Consider the following 19,556-nt stretch of genomic DNA (forward strand, 5'->3'; position numbering starts at 1 on the left):
AATTCTTGTTTTGGCAGAGGGTGAGTTGCTATTAATTTCAGTGGAAAAATCTTTCCATATATAAAGTAATGCTCCCCAGAATTTATTCATTTAATGAAACCAATAAAGAAGCCATTCAGATGCAGTACATGTACTGAAGACCTACAGAATGGAGACCTTCTGTATCTGAAATAAACCTTGGCTGGTGTATAATGACTTCATGATCACATCTCTGCAAGCCTATGTCTCCTCAAAAATGTATTTTCGAGGGGACTTTGTTTATACCAGGCGTAGAGGACTCATAACTCTCAAAATGTCAAATTTACAACCATCAGCCATCTTAACCAGTGGTCAGAGACACTGGGAGCAGTAATTCAGCAATATTTTGTAGGTCATGCATCTGACTAGCTCATACTGTTTGTTGCAGGAATTCTGGAATTCTTTAAAATCTCCAGCAAGGAAAAAAAATGACCTTCATTAAGAGTTGATCAATATATCAATCTGCTCTTACTACCCATACATTTCTCCTAACTTGGAACTGAAATCTATGTTCAAGTAATGAAAATTCATCAAATTGGTATTGCCTTTCACATACACTCAAGTTTCAAACTCTTTGATGCTGTTTCTTCCAAGATCTAGTGGGTAAGAAATGCTCTTTTTATATCTGAGATTAGCTGTTTAAAAAAAAAAAACATGCAAAGTCAGTAGAAAGTACTCTCCTTAAAAATATTGCTAAAATATTTACAAACATATAAATACATAAAATTATAGCGCTTAAAAACTATTGTCCATGAAAGTTACTTACCAAAATTGACCAAATCAATGGATTCTTCAGATGTTTCTCTTTTGTCATGTAATATGAGTGGTTTAGTAGTATTTATTTAAAGCAACTTGAAAATAATTTCCATTATTTGTGGTATGAGGAGCAATCTGAAAAAATTAGAATTAACTTCAAAGTATCTTGACATTGCTGGTACCATTTGAAAAGAAGAGAAGGAAAGGAAATGTAATATGATGGAGACACTAATTCACATTTTTATTTCCTTTTATTACCACACAGAATCATCTTATCAAGGAGATGAGCAGCATATACTATACATTTAATAAATAAATAATAATTTACATGGTTTGTTATTTATTGAATATATTACAGTAGCCTGGTTCATATAACACTAAAACATAAACCGTAGTTTATAAAGTTATAAAGATTGAATTCACTTATCATACTGAATTGAACCAAATAAATCAGATTATAGCTTTGAATGGTGTGTGAACCCAGCTACTAAATTTTCTTTACAAAATGGAATTATTATGTCTGATACACTTTCTGAGTATTGACTGGCTAGCTTGGTGATAGTTGCATAAAAGAAAGAAAAGAACTTCAGATGAATTCTAATTTTGAAAATTAATTCAAGCACTATTAGAAGGAATTATTATGATGGCTAGGGTTAACTACTTTTATTTTCCTCTGTGAAGGTCTTCAAAAATTTCCTCCTGATACTTAGTGTTATGAACAAAAAGGCAGCCCCATTGTTCTGATTTATGACTATTAGAAACTGTGACAGGAAGTTGCCTCCACTGCAGAAGCCCCAAACCCCACCTTATGTCAATAAGCCATTGAAACAGAAGGCTATAAGTCCTTTGTACAGAGTGGTATTGAACACCCAAACCAACCAAGTTTTACGTAGAAAGGAAAACACTGACAGATTTTTTCCAAATGCAAGTAGATTAACTGTCATTGTGCTGTGTTCTCCTCTTTCTCTTTTTCATTTTATCAGAAATGTAAAAAGCTAGTTGTAATGTAAAATGTTAGTTTTCTGCTAAGTTAATTTACTTATTTGCTTAGGAGTTAGAGTGAACCAAAAAATATGAACTGAGATGTGGGCGCACTGCACAATTAATGTATTTTAAACACTTTTAGATTTCATGAAGTTTTATTAACTTTAAACTTGGTGTTTGTTTCCTTTTGTAAGTTTGGGACTAAGATACACAATTCAAATAAATGGCCCTAAACCTTAAGTAGAAGATCAATTTATGGAGCCTTGGAACCTAATCGTATGATCTCTTAAGAAAGTTATAGGATGGTGCCTCTGTTGTGAGGCTGAAAATATTCTGAACTTGGAGGGGGGTGGGAATTTGACCTTAGAATCTTCTTCCGGTGTGCACAAGGTCCTCTAATGCAAATTCTCTCCAATACTCAACGAGGAAAAGAATATGTACCAATGGAAGAGAATATATGTAGTTCGGGGTTAAACTATGAAGTCCTTGATGATCTCTGTGCTTGGTTCTTTCAAACCCCATTCCTTTCAAGCACTGAAGATGATACTTAGTCTGGTGACAAAATTTCTGCAAGCAAACAACTAAACTCAGAGAGAACCAAGGATCCCACAAGAGGACACGTGGCAGAAAGGCCACAGTTTTGCTAGATTTTATCTTTCTGAACAGTGACACATACTCAAACTGGTTTGTCATTGATTTTAGTAGTGAGAATTCCTTTACATCAGTGTTTTTCAAAATTGGACTCTTTAACTTCAACTTCCAGCCTCACTGGCTAGGGAACTCTGGGGGCTGAAGTCCACTCACTTTAAAGTTGCCAAGTTTGAAAACACAGATTTAAAGAAATAAGAAGAATGAAGAGAGAAAGAAAAACAATGTTGCTTCTAACTCACTTATGTCCCACATAAGATTCTTTGATAATTTAATAACATACGAACAGAATTTCAGCAGAATAAGTGGATCAGACAGAGAGAAGAAAAAAGGAAGGAGGGGGAAAAACATTATGACAAATATAGATCAGTTTTCTCAGTGGTAATTCCCCCCCCCCAATTATGTGTGATGTGTATTTGTGGCAACAAAATACGTTACAGGAAAGAGAAGATTGAACTAATACAGAATTCACTCGCTCCAGACTGAATTGTGTTTTACTGAGAAAATCTGACATACAAAGCATTCTTGATAGTGATGCCACATTTTTCCTTTTCAGAAATTGAGGAAGGCACAAGAAACAATCATGTTTAAAGATTGCAATAAATGTTACGTTAAAGAATTTACAACACGTGTTGTTTGTGTGTGCGTGTCTGTGTGAGTCTATCTCTTCCCTTCTTTGATGGATCATCAAAAGTAAAATAAATCAGAATGTAATGAAATGGCTAGAAGTATTTGTATAAGGTCTTGGTTTTTGTATTTGTTCTTAATCTGAGCATTTGTGCCTCTGACTCAGATATAGAGCAGAGGAGCAAGCATTCAAATTGAAGTAAATATTGGTTTGGTTAGAACAGCATTGCATTCCTCACCTTGCAGCAGCTGAATAGTTGTTATGACTAGAAGAGAAAATTGGTCAGCCTGTATCATCTTCAAGGTTTTGGTGATGCTCGTGAGCAGTAAAACCTTGATAATTGCAACATTATGGATAAGAAGTAGGGAAAGTAGCAGATGTCTGACCTTGCCTGACTTGTTGCTACTCTGCTTGCAGGAGCAAATGATATCTTTCCAAGGTTGCAGTCTTAAAGACAACTACTGATTTTTTGCAGAAATCAATATCTTGGAAGTATTATGAGTCAGTTAGGCAACACAATTTCAAGGCAATAAAGTAAGAACTAAACTGCCTGGAAATGAAATGAGAATCTCCCTTCTTCAAAAGTTATGAAATTATAGGATAATACTAAAAAGTTCAGCTCAGTAGCTTGGCTATTCTTATATTGGGAGATGCTTTTTAAAAATGTCCTCAGTGAAGACAGAGAAGCCTATGAAATGTTACAGCAGATCTGGCACTTTGGGTGCTCTGTTTGAAACAATACACTCCTTCTTTTCTGTTTACTTTTTTATCAGTTGTGTCTTCAGTCTTCTCATTTATTCATTCATTCATTCCAATAAATTCATTCATTCTAATATTCTTTGTTGCATTATGTTAAGCATATTCTAATTATTTTGATTGGGGTCTTTAATTCTGACCTAAGTTTTCACATAAACTACCATTTTCTGACATTTGTTAAGACTGTAAAAAGCAGCGGTGATTTTTCTCCAGATAATTTACCATTAAAATAGGAGGGCTATATTAAATTAGTTGAGAGCAGATAATGAGGGGAGTTTTTTGAGGGGAGGGGAGGACTGTCATATTAAAATTGCCATCCTTTTTGGAAAAAGCAACAGGAAGAATTTTCATGTTCAATTTGAATTAATAATTTAAAGAATAGTTAGTACTCTCACATTACAGCGATGTATTTAGTGTATTAAGAGATCTATTGACTTTCCAAACTGCATCACTGTTCCATGTAGCTCTATTTTCAAATAATGCTTTGATCTAGATGTTGCACTTTGCTCCAGATTACTCTTCGCTCTTGAGTTTCATGTAAACATTATGGACTATTTCTTTCACAATGTCTTTTTGCGAGTGCCATCTTAAATTCAGTATGCCTAATCTGGAATTGAATTCCATTTATTCCCCATCCCCAAACATTTATCTATTTGCTTATGCTTCATCTCCACTGGCAATATTGATGTAGGCAATATTGGTATATGCAGTCTCAATATTATATGAACAATAATGCATTCTCCAGAGATTTATTGTTGAATTTATTTACCAAAACCATGTAACACTGATAATGGCATTTATAAGCTGCATGGTATTTATAATAATGTTGATTTTTTTACTACTTTCATATTTTTAACAGCAACTTTCAAATGCTGTTTATATATATATATATATATATATATATATATATATATATATATATAGCTGTGAACAAAGTCTTCTCAAAAAGTTGAATCTTTGAAGAAAAAAAATGCTACTTTTAGCAAGTGACAAACATTAAAAAAAAGACTCAGGGGGGAATCCACATGCACCCACATCACAAACAGCAACCACTGAAAAAAGCATGCAGGAAGATTAATTTACCAATAATATATAACAATTCAATAAAAATTCAGAGAGTTCAAGGATTCCTGTGAAACTTTCCATAGCCATCTCCCCACCCCAAGAAACATAATTTTATTTGTTTGTGATTTATTAGAAGTCAACAGAATTTATGGTCTATGATATCTAAATTGTCTATAAAATGTTGGACTGAGACTAGGAAAACCCAAGTTTTAGCCCACGTCAGCCATGAAAGATCTCTAAGTGACTTTGGATCAGTCACTCTCTCTCAGCGCAACCTACTAGTGAGGGATGATGTTGTTCTGAGGGAAAAATAGGTAGAAGCAATGCAGTGTGCCACACTGTTGCTCAATGAAAGCTGAGAAATATATCTAATAAATAAATGCAATCATTATATTTTTGTATTTGTTATGTCTGATTCTTTTAATTATTTAATTAAACTGGTTATTTTAACTAAAATATGTTTACTAAATTAAACAAAAAATAGCCTTGTACTCTGTACTCTTTTTTTTTTACATTCAAGTACTTTGATCTTTATTGAATTCAGAAGTAATAATATAATTTTGTTTGTAAATGCAACTTTGTTTCTTCTCCCTTCCAAAATGCTATAATTTGGAGAACAAATATGTTGCTTAGCAGTAAATGAAAGAATGGCAAAATAACAATATTCCTTTGTAGTCAGTATTTAAGATGGCTGCCACTTATGTGTCATGACAAGCAGGATATAAACATGTATATAAAAGTCAGATAAGGTTTTCGCCTGTGAACTGGGGTCCTCGTCAGGGGTGGGTTTCAAAAATTTTAGCAAGGGGGTCTCTGCCTGGTTACTGGGTGGGCATGGCCATGGTGTGTGTGGCCTAGTCTGCCTCCTACACCAGGGCGCGGTGATGGTGTTTTTGCCCTTCCTCAGCTGCAGAGGCTTTCCTCGAGCCTCCAGGAGAGCAAAAACAGCCCCCCCAGGCTCCAGAAGCCCTCTGGAGGCTGGAAAAGGACCTGTTTCTGGCCTTCCCAAGCTTCCTGTAGGCCCATTTTCCCCCTCCCTGAGCCTCTGCACATGCCCTCCACTTACCTGCATGAAAATGGGCTGCGTGAGGACTCCTGGGAGAGGCGGGGTGGGGTAGGCGAGGCCAGCCAGGAATGGGATTTGGGGGTTCTCCAAACAGCACAGAATTTTACTAGAGGTTCTCGTGAACCTCTGTGAACCAGGGGTGGGTTCTACTTACCTTTACTACTGGTTCGCAATGGGGCCGCGTGTGCACACGCACTTCGCAAACATGCACGTGCGCTCTTCTGTGCAAGTGCAGAAACATTTTCATGTCATCAGGGTCAGTGGGCGGACCCTCCCGCCGGTTTTACTACCAGTTCTATAGAACCGGTGTGAACTGGGGGCAACCCACCACTGCTGTGAACCCCCTGCAGCCCACCCCTGGTTCTCGTCCATTCACAGTGAATGCTGTTGGGAACAATTAGCTCGGAAGACACCAGATACTAGCTCCTGAAAAGCATGAGTGCCTTTGATGAATAACTTCGCTTCATAGGGATTGCTGGCTTCTTCTTGTGCCTAAACAGGATTATATGAAAACCATTATATTAGCAATATTAAAAGAATCAAAACAAAAACCTCAGCCCTAAGAGATATAGTATTGGTCATTAAGTGAATTCTTAATGCTGTTTTTTGCTGCTGTTGAGATTTTATTTGCTATTCCTACTTAAAGCATCCTGGAGTACGTTCGTCAAGCCTAATTCCTAGTCTAGGTGACTAGGGAAGCCATGTGACCAACTTCCATGAGAACCACAGAAAAGATGGTCTTCTTCAGTCTTTTGCTTCCTCTTTGGAAGAGCTTTATAGCTCCCGCTGCCTTAAGAAAGTTCAAAACATTCTTAAAGATCCATCTCATTCTGGGCACCCTTTTTTTGAACTATTACTATCTGAGTAGTAATAGTTGGTAGATGGTACAGGACAATAAAAATAAGGACAAATAGGTTGAAAAACAGCTTCTATCCCAGAGCAGTAACTACCGTATATTGAATTCTACTGTATAGTGCAATATTAATGCAATATCAGGGGTTTTCAACTCAATTGTGTAGAATGTGAAGAATGTGGGGTTTTTTTAATGTATAATGTACACTGAAGATGGCATTTAATTTCGTTATACGAGGTGCAATGACAATAAAGTAAACTAAAAACAAAAACAACAAACTAGAATGTATCAAAGAATCTCATTGCTGCTGTATGTTCCAGAAGGGAAACTGCCATTAAACTTGTAAGAAAACCTTGTCAGCTTGATATATTAGGATTTGTTCTTTACTCACAAACCAGGATAGCCTAGGGCATGCAGGCTCGGTTTGGCTTCCCTTCCAGGGTTCCACAGTCACCCTCTTATCAGGATGATGCACGTTTTTCATTCACTGGGAGTGAAAGCATGGCACAACTCCCAGCATCTTGTACTACTGCCAAGACAAAATGAAAAACCAAATGTTTAAACTCATGTATATAAGCCCCTTAAGAATAAAGCAAAAGTGATTTGGGAAGGAAGAAGGGAGAAAAGTAGAAAAGTTCTGGGTGTGCATTTTTGAAGGGAAAAGAAAAGCTATATGGAAGGGAATAAAGATATATACGGATGCTCTGCTTAGTTCAGCTGGAGGGCTTGGCTCCCTTGAATGTCCTCACTCCTATCACAAGAGCCAAGGACACAATGAACTGTAGAGAACGTTCACTAACTTGACTACTGGGCCAAAATATATCCTCTGACTCTGACAGGCTGTCAACTCTGTGATATTTGGCCCTCCCACTGACATTGCTCATGTAGCTGACAGCTTTCAGCATTCAGATTTGCCTAGTTTTGCTTTGCTTACTTGGAAATAATAGATTAAAAACTTGGAGCTAAATTGCAGAATTGGAGGAGATGAAAAACTCATGTTGCGTTGCAACTGCCATCACCTCTCATGGCTAAATGCCCAGTTGGTTGTTCAGATAGCATAAAATATATTTCTCTCAGCTATGAACATTCACAAGGATCATTTAACAATTAATAAGGTTATTGTCCTACAAAGAATGGAAATTGTAGCCTAAATATAACATGGAGCCATTTTGCGTCTGCTTTCAGCTAGCCATTTTAAGAGTGGTCTCATTTGCTTCTATTGTTTTCCATGTGAGGCAATCCTTCTTTTACTCTTTCAGATATGAAATTAAACCTTGTAATACTGACTGTTTGGAGGGACTGGCTCGTTCAAATATTCATTTGCAGAGGAAATAAGAGAGATGTTCAGTGAGGGAACTTAATCAGATACTCTAGATTTAAAACACAGAAGATTTAAAACACTGAGTCTGGGGAACTCAGACACAAATCAGTTTCGCCAGAAAATAAACATAGGGTCCAGTGAAAAAGGACTCAAATGTCTATATACCAATGCACAAAATTTTGATGAATAAACAGGATGAATTAAAAATCCAAGTACATGAGGGTATGAGGGTAAATATGATATTGTTGCCATTTCAGAAACTTTGGTGGGATGAAACCCATGAATGGAATATACAGCTAGAACCATTTAAATTGTTTAAAAGAAACAGACTTAATAAAAGAGGAGGTGGAGTTGCACTATATATAAGAAATAACTACATCTCTACAGAAACACAACAGAACAATGATGAAAACCATCTTCAGTGCATTTGCACTATAAAATGAAAAAAGAATGACATTGTCATAGGCATATACTACAAGGCACCAACCAAACAGAGGAAATAGATGAACTTTTTGCTAATCAGTTAACTAACATATGTAGGAAGCACATCACAATAGTTATGGAGGACTTTAATTACCCTGAGATCAACTGGGAGAAAAACTCTGCACCTAGTGGAAGATCAAACAGATTCCTGACAAACCTAGCAGACAACTTTTTCTCCCAAAAGGTAGAGAAGGGAACTAGAAGGTCAGACATACTGGACTTAATTCTCACTAACAGAAAAGAAATGATAGAAATCACAAGAAACTTGACAGGGAGTGACCATACAATTTTAGAATGCAACATTATACAAGCACAAGTAACAGAACAAAGTCAAACTAGAGTCTTTAAGCAAGCTGATTTCAATAAACGTAAAGAGAGCTTGGGAAGGATTCCATGGATGAGAATCCTCAAGGGGAAAACAACCCAAGAAGCTTGAGAAACTTTGAAAAATGAGATTATAAAAGCCCAGTCTAACACAATTCCAATGAAGAAGAAAAATAAGAGATTGCAAAAGAAACCAGCATGGCTGCACAAAGAACTCTGATAAACTGAAAGATGAAAAGGACAAGTATAAAAAGGGCATAACTAACGCAGATTATTTTGTAAGACTTGTGGGCTTTGAAGGTCATTTAAAAGGCAAGCTACAAACTGCCCTTTAAAGCCACCCCAATATAAGAACGATAATGTTGGCACCCTATATTCTGGAAATTGCTTTCAAAGCCAGAGATGGGACTTGGACACAGAATACCCATATCTCTACTGGTAAAACCTTATTTCTTTCATATGCTTGTATTCAAAGAGAACATCCCCGAAAGAGATCGCTATCCTATCATATCAAAGATGATGTTGCCAGTCCTTCTCTTTTTGATTCATCTCCAACACTACAATCAGGGCTCCTCATGTGCAACTCCAATCTTGACAAGGCAGTTCCAAGAAATGCAATATTCCCAAAACTGAATTTCCTACTTCAAGAAGGGGGAAAAAAGTAACAAAGATCTTTCTGCCATGCAACTTCTAAAGGTACCTGAAGGCTGAAATGAAAGAGACCTGACACAGACACATGCAACTACTCTGCATTGTCTATGTCAACATTTCTGTATGAAACAACATCATTGTTTTGTGACTCCCAAGGTAACATTCTAAATGTTGCCAAATTCTTAAGGAACAAAAATACATTAAGATTAGGAAGAGAATGTCATATGACAAAGATGGACGTGTATATGGGGCTGGGGGGAAGGGGGGTAGAGTGAATATTCAGATAGAGAAGCAATGCAAACTTACCTTCAGTTCACTTTAAAAGCCTAGTAAATCATTACACTTTTTATTATTTACCTGGAACAAAATTCCCTAGTGGAGGAGGGGATACACAACTCCGAGGGCACATTCTTTGTATTTTTTTTCCAGTGGTTTGTTCAGCACTTTTCCTGAATCTCAGAACAATCCAAACTGATACATTAATAAATTAGAAATATCGTAAAGTTAGATTTTCCCAATATGATGGGGTTATTTTCTAAGGCTCAAGGTGCCAATGCCAGGTGGGAATTTTGAGAAAGGAGGTAATTCTCACACAGCTTGAGGAAGACAAAGGTTGCATTTACACCTGGCCAGAAGGTTTAATCATCTACTATTTCCAAACATTGCAGGCTAACAATCTGCTGTGTCTGAGATCATAAAACATATCACAAAGTGGAGACAGAAGAATTGGGGCTCAGTTGACCAGAGCTTATCTTTTCAGACATGCAAGCTGGTTGGGAAATTCTTGTCCAGTTTTGCAAATGCCTCTTAAAGCAGTTTTTCTTTCTCTTTTCTCTTTTCTTTCCTTTTATTTGTGACTTTTTTGAGAAAACAGGCATCCATAGAGAATTTTGCTCATAACCTGAATGAGCAGGTTAAGGGAACTTTAAGTTTAAAAACTTAAAGAGAAGCAGGCAGAACCCATATATGTGAAGAAAAGGTGAACAAAATGTTGGTTATTTCCCCAAAGCGTTTCTATAGCTTTTGTATAGATATGTCAGAATTTGTCACTTCCCTGAGCATATCAACTTAAAAAAAAAATTCAAGGATCTATTAAAATGTTAAAGCTGCCATTGGATCTTTATTTTCTTCTCTCCAGCAAGCATTCACAAATCATTTCCATTCAGTGATTATTTCAACCAAATACAACTTGTGTTCTCTCTAGTAGTCCCCTATCTGTAAAATGGGAGTGTAAATATATTAAAGATAAGAAGGTGTTCCAGTGTTTTCAGACTGGATTACATGCCTAAAGTAGCTAGGTAGATTTGGATGAGATAAAAATTATCTGCTGTATATTATTTGTTAAAAGCATGCCATATTTGCTGAAATTCATGTTCATTTAATGAGTTTTATGTTCATTGGTTCATTGATTGCTCCACTTTACAATATATATTTTTCCTTTTGGAAGTACTTCTGGTCTGGAAATAACACATTCATTTTGTCACTGTAATGCCTTGTGACTGGGCAATTGTAATTATTCTCCTCTGAACACTTCTTCATGCCTGAAAAGACAAGATACAGATTTTGAACATAAATGTCCTGTACTACTGTTTTGAGTTAAAAAGAATTATTTTTTGTTCAATGCAGGCTGCTCTGATCATTCTGGATGGGTTCCAAACTCAAAACAGTTCTGCAAACATTTGGACTAAGTAACTATTTTGAACTCAAAATGAAGTGTTTTGAGCTTCCAACAGTCTGAATCTGAAATGTTTTGCACGCTTTTCCTGTGCACGCAATTGCTATTTGTATCCTTTTCAAAGAGTGTGGTCCTCTGGGGGCATGTCATGCTGTCTTGATGAAAATAACTCAAGAGCTCTCTTGATTGGTTCATCACAGCATATGCTCAGAAACTGTGGTTATCATCAATTTACAGTGCAAATAGAACCAATAAAATCCTCTTCAACTTCTTGAATTGAATATTAAAATTATTTGGATAATAAAATAATAGAGGTGGCATCCATAGCACCAACTATACATTCCAGTGAGTTATAAGTCAAAACTGTCTGTTAGTCCAAACTTTTCTAGTAGGATGCCAAGATAGATGCCAACCAATCTTTGGATGAAGTTGTTCCTCAGGGATGGGAGCCACCATAGAAGTTGCTCCCATCCTTGGCTTTTTCAGGCTTCTAGCACTTTTATCTCAGGAACAGATGGAATAGTGAACAAGCCAACTATGCATAAAGCAGGCCCCTTTCACTTGGAAACTTATCACAGGTGCAATGTGGCCACGACAGCTCTTTTTCCTTACACGTGGGCTGCTAATTTTGCAGGAATTGCAGTTCCAGAGTAGTCTTCAATGCAATCTCATTTAAGAAGTATTTCAATCATCTAGTAATGATAGGCATAATAAATTGTCAGGGCCTTCAATTGTAGATTGTGCTGTAACTAGTTCACCTACTGAAGCTGAGAACAGAAGCCTCCCAACCAAGATTTTCACAGCAAATCCAGCATTACCAATGAGTTTAGCAGAGCTCTTAAATTATGGACTTGCTTCTTCAGGGAAATGCCACTCATCCAGAGATAAAACTGAAGCAGAAAACCATATGATTTTTTAATAAACAGAAGCTCTTTCTTGTTGGGGCTCAATTGCAGTTTGTACTCATCCAAATCCCCTAGCATTTGGATTCTGTGTTAAGGCTTCCACAGCATCTCCAATCTTGCCTTGGTGGAGAAGTACAGCTGGGTATCATCAGCACGTTGATGAAAACTCATTCTGAACCAAAAGATGAATTCTCCAATTAGTTTAATATACAGTAGATATTAAAGAGTAAAGGTGAGAGAACTCAGCCATGCAACAATGAAAAAGGAACACTCATTTCCTTTCCTCTACCACTATAACCATTTATTTTATTTTTTTGCCATTTATGTCTTCAAGTCAGAGTTGACCTCTGGCAACCACATTGACAAATCCATTCAGTTTTCTTGTCAACTATTTGCTGATGTCGTTTGCCATTGCATTCTCTCTAGAGCTAACAAAGAATGACTGGTTCAAATTTATCAAGCTAGTTTCATGCCTGAGTCTTAGCCCTGCAAGGTAGTCCTGATAAGAAGCACAACCAGAAATACTAGCAGCCGGTTTATTGTAAGGTTAAATTAACAGAATCTTGCAAGTCTGAAAGTATTTCTCTCCTTTTATTTTACTGTCCAAAAATCTTCTGAAATGTTTCCTATGCTCTCTTCCCTTCAGTGAGCTGAGGTATCTTTTATATGCCAGTTGTCCAGACTGCAGCTCTCCTTTCTGTCTTCCAAGATCATTGCTAGATACCATTACATCCAGGTAGGACTAGATCTTGTAGTCTTCCAAATTCTAGCTTGGTGTCTTTAAAAAACACATCAAAGTAGGTCTCACTAAAGGAGCAGAACAGTTATAAAATCATGCCAACAACCCATAGCCCTTGGAAGTATCCAGAAGGATACAATGGTCAATTGTACCAAATACTACTGAGAAATCAAATATCAGGAGGCACATATTATCTCCATCCAAGCCCCAATGAAGGCAATCAATATTGTTTCCATTTTATACCTTGGTTGGAACCCTGAGTAAAAGAGGTCCAGATAATCAATTTTGCAATTCTATTGCAAATTGTAATTGAAGTTGCAGCACTTTCTCAACCATGTTCTGTTTTTAGGGCAGTAATTTTACATTATAGTTGAATCTAGGAAAGCCATTTCAGAAAGTACCACACCATTACTACCTTAATGAAGTAGAGGCAACCCTGTCATTTGAGGTAGCATTGATTGTCTTTCATTTTTAGTTATTTATCATTCATTGATATCATGTACACATTTAACTTCCACTTTTTCTTTTACTGGTCTGCATCATTATCTTTCCAAAATTTCCTGCATAGTTTTCCCCTGCAACTATTGAAATAAGCTGTCTTAAAACTAGCTTACTCCAACCATAAATGCAAAATCTCCCAAAAAGTTGGCAAGGCCGTAATGAAATAACTTCTCAAACATTTTCTTTTTTCCTGCCCTGCTCATTCATTATTAGATAATCATCTTTGGAAAAGGTGATTTGCTGTAATTGGGCAAATTCAACCAACAGTGAATAAATTTTATTTACATGTCTTCAAAAAGAAATCAACCAATCTCTTAGTTTACAAAACACAGGAGAAGTACAATGTATTGATACATAAAATGAGTTCCATGAGGAGGATGAATTGGCTTTCTTCTCAATCCCATCAAATCTCACAGAACAGATCCCTTTTGAAATTACCAGGATGATTAGAAAAGAATATACACTGCTCAAAAAAATAAAGGGAACACAAGCAGAAGACATCCGAGATCTGAATGAATGAAATAGTCTTATTAAATACTTCGTTCATTACATACAGTAGTTTTGTGTTCCCTTTAGTTTTTTGAGCAGTGTATAAACTACTGTATGTAAAGAACAAAGTATTTAATAAGGCTGTTTCATTCATTCAGATCTCAGATGTCTTCTCCTTGTGTTTCCTTTATTTTTTTGAGCAGTATATTTTAATCAATTACTTCATTTGCACCAAAATGTGGGAAGCCATTTCTCAAATAAATAAATACATCTTCCAAGATTTTTTAAGAATTAAAAAGCACACTCCCAATGCATAAAATAGGTACCTTGTATTTCTTACTAGAAGTAATCCTCATTTAGTGACTGCCATTTTAGCAACCATTCACCATTACAATAGTGATGAAAAAGTAACTTTGTGACCAGTTCTCACATTATGACCTTCAAAGGTCTATAAAAACAAAAGAAAGCAAAAGCAAGAGAAAAACATTGCTGCAATTTCACTTAGGAATTGCTTCACTTAATGAACAAGTTGCCAATCCAAATTGTAGCCATTAAATGAGGACTACTTGTATAAGCAAGATCTGTGGGTAATATTTATTTATTTTATTAAATTTATATGTCACCTATCTCACCATCAAGGATGTCAGGTCAACTTACAAGAAGATAAAAACTTGTTCCTTTGTCGCTTTTGTCATCCAAGCAATGCTTAGGAACTTTCTCCAATACTACAGTTCAAGCAAGTCGATTTTCCTCTTATCTATTTTTTCATGGTCCAACTTTCACAACACCTCTTCTACTATAAACCATTATTTTTAAATGGAAAATAATCTTTTAGCACAGTTTTCACTGTATTCTGTCTGTCTAGGTGTAAGCAAATACTCAGAGACTTCCTTCAAGCTATTTGCTTCTGAGTGCTTTTACAATTATTTTCCCTGCCTTGAAGAGAATAATTTTAAATCACATCTTCTTACAACTCCTATTTATTGATTTATCATTTACAATAGTCTAAGAAACCATTTTAATGGGATGCCCAGGAAATAAACTTTGCACTACAAGGGCAATCCAAGTTCACCTGTTATAGTACAAAGCTTTACAAGGGCAACATTGTGCAGGGATAGACACATAAACCTGTACAACCAGTTTTAACCACCAGTATGCTCTAAGTACTTACTCCACTGCTTTCCTTTCAGCTTTTCAGTAAGAAAAATATAGATAAAGAACTCATTCAAAATCACCTCTATGTTTACTTGGAAGCAAGCTGGCACAAGATTACATCCAGAATCAGTCAAATATTAATAAAGGAATATGAACAAAAAGAGAGGTCGTTAATAACACGATCACACTGGCTTTATTTCAGTATTTAAAAATTATAAGCACTGAGGTCACAAATCAGATAAAATTTCTATTGTATATAGATTATAGAGTGCCTTTCCAAATTTAAAAGGAAAAAAATATCAGTGTCAAATTCACACTGGATCAAATGTAGCACCAATTATATCATATCCCATTCCTGCCTAATGATTAGAAAATGAGTTGCCATGTTATAGAAGAAGAAAAATCTTCATAGATTGGACTGCTAGACTGACAAAGTCTGAGATTCAAAAGGAGGACCAGGTGATATCCCAAGGAAGGTGTCACAATATAAAGATTTTTGAAGGACAAAAGAAAAGCTGGTGCTGCTTAGGGCAGAAATTGGTAATAATGGGGAAAAACATAAAGTCAAAAAGAGCCAGGAAATGTGAGGTAGGAGAGGAAATCAGCCACCATGTCCAAAACCAGAGTTTTCTCATGAGTTCAATATGGCAAGGAGAGCAGTCAGCCTGAAGATCAACAAAAAACGATCCAAAGCTTGCAAAACCAGTTCTACCCATGCCATGAAATAAAACCATATCATGAGCCAATAGAAAATATAAATTCTTACATCCACCTTGGCCAAGAGATCAATGCCACGCAGACAGTTGACCAAGAAGTATCATGCTGAATAACAGCACATGTTCAATTTTAACCTCATATAACCAATCTTCCAACAGGTGAAAAAACTAAAGGAAGAATCAACACCATCAACGCCATAGTTAAATCATCAAATGACCTACAGCTACAGAGTGTGGAGCCTGACAAAGCTGAAAGAGAAGAAACTGTGATTAACACAGTGTGTAAGGGAAAAGTAGATAATAAAGATTTCTCTCAGAAAATGTGGAATACATAAATTTGCTCCACAACTAACCTTAACGATGGCACACAAATGAAAATACAAATGGGCAGAACATGTCATATACATGAAAGGCAACAGAGAGGCTTGAAAGGCCAGCTATAGGTGATCCTACAACTTTATTTACTTGCAAATCAATCACCTATGAGATGGAAAGATAAAATATAGAAAAATGTTGGTCCTGGTTGGAATTCTCTAGCATTGGATCCTATCCAGTGGTGGGTTGCCCCGGGTTCACACCGGTTCTATAGAACTGGTAGTAAAACCGGCGGGAGGCCCTGCCCACTGACCCTGATGTCACCAAAATGCTTCTGCACATGTGCAGAAGAACGCACATGTGCGCAAGCAAAGCGAGAGCGCATGCGCAGCCCTGTTGGGAACCGGTAGTAAAGGCAAGTAGAATCCACCCCTGATCCTATGTAATACAAACATCTGTCTGTATCATTGCCTATTGAACATACCCAAATGAATACAATAAGTAAAGTAGCGAGGAAGAGCTGTTAAAATTGTTTCCTATTTTACTGGAAAAATATTTGTCTTTCAGAATAAGTAAGATGCTGCCTTTGTCAAAAAGAGTTTTTAAGGAGATTGATTTGACTAGCTAGAGATATTACAAACATTGGCAATTACAACTGCTGCTTAATTGGAGCAGGCATACTTCTTTCAAGTTTTTCCGAGAATCTAGGGGGGGGAAAACAAGCATTATGGACACATTGCTTTAATAATTTGGTTCATTATAGTAGCACACTCAAAATCATGTCTTCAGACACATCACTAAAGAAAATAGTCATGTCTACGGAGTCAGGTCAGAAAAGGCAAGATGGTGTGGCCATCACTGTAGACTTTAATCTCCCCTCCTTTTTTTTAAACCTGAAACTCCATTAACAACAACAAAAATCCCTTGTAGATGTTCCTGAAAGTCCTAATGACTTTCCCAAGCGTTTTCCTGCACATTCATACTTTATAACATTCATAACACATTGTTGAAATATCTATTCCACTGGGTCATGATGAAGATTTCAGCAATAGCACATATTGCATTGACTTAAAAACTAACAGCCTCTGTTCTTTCAAGTTAAAAAATGCTTGGAAGAGATAATTCTCCTCCAGATATGATCAAAAGCACAACAACAATCCAGCAGCATTTGAAATGGCATTACAATTAATAGAGTGCTTCAGAATTCCCTTTTGTGTATCCAATCAACTCCGATCAGCCCTCATCAGTCCCTTCTTCACAATTTAATTCTGCAGTGAAAGGTTAGAAAGGCCCCAAGGCTATATTGTTAGATTTTTTAAAAGTGAAGGTGAGAATATGTATTGGACACACTTGTCCTGTTAAAGATAATCTGGCATGTCATCCTGGTGCCAACATTCTCCGAAATCCCAGCAACAAGAGGCCACTATAATCTTACCTAATGTGATTTTACTGCTTTGAATCCCTGCCCAGTTCCTCATGGCATTCCATCTTACCACATCATTACAAGGGAACGACCTTTATCTTGAAAACTTTAAGAGTGTTTGTTTTAAAGATGATTTACCACCCTTGACAAGGACTTGATTTCTTAAATTAAGGCTGAGCTATTGTTGCCATTATGCATCTCACCGAATGCAGAGCCATGCCTAGGAACTAGACCATATATTGTAAATCCTTCAGTATGGATCAAGTTGCTCATAAAACAAGGAGCAGAGCCCAGTCTTCTAATTGGATTTCTGCTGCTCTGGATGTCAGCATGGGCTTGAAAATCACCTGATTGAGAGGGTGAGGAAAATAGAACTGGCGCCCAGCCGGTCGAAGCTGAGGCACATCTCTGAGCCTAGAAATTATCTATCTTTCTGCCTCATATTCAGTCTGCCCAACCACAAATACTCAATTGACTGAAATAACTTTTTTTTTCCGTTTAGCTTTTCATCTTAGAAACAGAAAGAACTGTCTACTGGGAGTGTATCTTACTTTGTTTTTTTTTTATAAAGGAAATCGGTCTTGATATTAAACATGATGACTGTAATATACAAGTACAAAATACTGTAAATTCATTGATCTAACAGCCTTGTGAAAAGCCTATAGCATTCAGATGCTCGGAATATTAGACAAAACAAGATATTCATGTGTAGATGTACAGCATAGATATTGAACATATGTACAGGTTAAGCAGGCTCATGATAAAAATTGCTGTGGCCAAATTATTAAACATCATGTGTGTGTGATAAGCAACAAAATGAGTATTATCAAAATATTTACTGGAGAATAAATGCATTTATGATGTAGTCAAAGTATATTAATCAGATCAACAGTTCAGTAATTGACTACTGCATTTAATCCTAGTACACGTACTCAGGAATTTTTAATTCACAGACTGTACATTTATTCTAAGGATTTTATTAGTGCAATGGTTGCTTGTGGAGATATCTGGATCAGGATGACTATGCAAGTGGGGGGAGTAGCCCTTTCCTAAACTAGTTTAATTTATAAATTCTCTCCTCTGAGCTTAAAAATAGAAAAATGATGTCCCACAGCACAGAAACTGTGTATGAAATTCAGATGGGAAAAATAACTTTAAGCCTTCCCAAGTCATACACAGTAATCCTGATCCAGATAGAGCACCCACAAAATGTCTTTTTAAAATCAGCTACACTCTGTGTATGAAATTGTGTAATTTGTGTTTTGTCTCTATGATGGCACTGGGAGGCTACCATCTTATATAAGCATATAAAGAATGAGTCTCTTTGAACTCTTTTGAGTAGAAGTTTTTATTTCTGAGTAGAAATGCAAAAGGTTGCATTGTTATTAATTAATTAAATTGTTATTAATTAATTAATTTAATTAATTGTTATTAATTAAAGAAGATATTGGAGAGTTAGAAAAAACAAAAAAATCCTTAAAAATCTTATTGAGAAACTTTACGTTGGTCATTCTCAATCATTATTGAATAATTATCACCCTGTCCTACTGTCCCCATTTATCTGTAATCATTCTATGTGTTTATGGCTATGTTTTGCCTATTTATATCCTTTTATTTGTGCCAATTCTTTTTCATGTGTCCATGTCTATGTCTATACTGTTACTTGTTTCCTTGTACTTGTAAATAAATAAATAAGTAAGTAAGTAAGTAAGTAAGATTTGCTGTACTTCAAATCCCATACCTTCGGATATCTCTAGGCTCAGAGATGTGGCTTTCATGAAATGTATGAATCAATGGCTAAATTTGGGGTGGAAGGAGTTTTCAGAGTTCCTTATCTTCATTTTAGATTCCTTGCTTTAGTGATATTGCTGTTATATTATTTTTCTGAAGGTGCAAAGATTCCTTTTCCCCCCCTTTTTTTTAGAACTTGGCTGCCTTTATCAAATTTAAAAAGAAGTACATCAAAAGTAATCGTAGGTGACAAATGTTAATATTTGTCAAAGGCTCCAGCTTTGATCCTTCATTTTTATTTCTTAAGAGCTTGACAAATGTGGTCTGTGGTTTGGCTTCAAACATTTTCCGTCC

At 36.2% G+C, this 19,556-nt stretch overlaps 1 long non-coding RNA gene across 1 annotated transcript in view; it reads right to left on the minus strand.

Moving 5' to 3' along the window:
* Positions 1–755: 755 nt before the first annotated feature.
* Positions 756–19,556, minus strand: part of LOC132709149 (uncharacterized) — a 40,506-nt gene continuing 21,705 nt past the window's right edge. Inside the window, exon 3 of the long non-coding RNA XR_009620183.2 lies at positions 756–909. This is a non-coding gene — a long non-coding RNA (uncharacterized LOC132709149). The remainder of the gene's footprint in view (positions 910–19,556) is intronic.

The sequence above is a fragment of the Pantherophis guttatus genome, chromosome 3, assembly GCF_059756535.1.
Source record: "Pantherophis guttatus breed Tessera chromosome 3, ASM5975653v1, whole genome shotgun sequence".
Lineage (NCBI taxonomy): Eukaryota > Metazoa > Chordata > Lepidosauria > Squamata > Colubridae > Pantherophis > Pantherophis guttatus.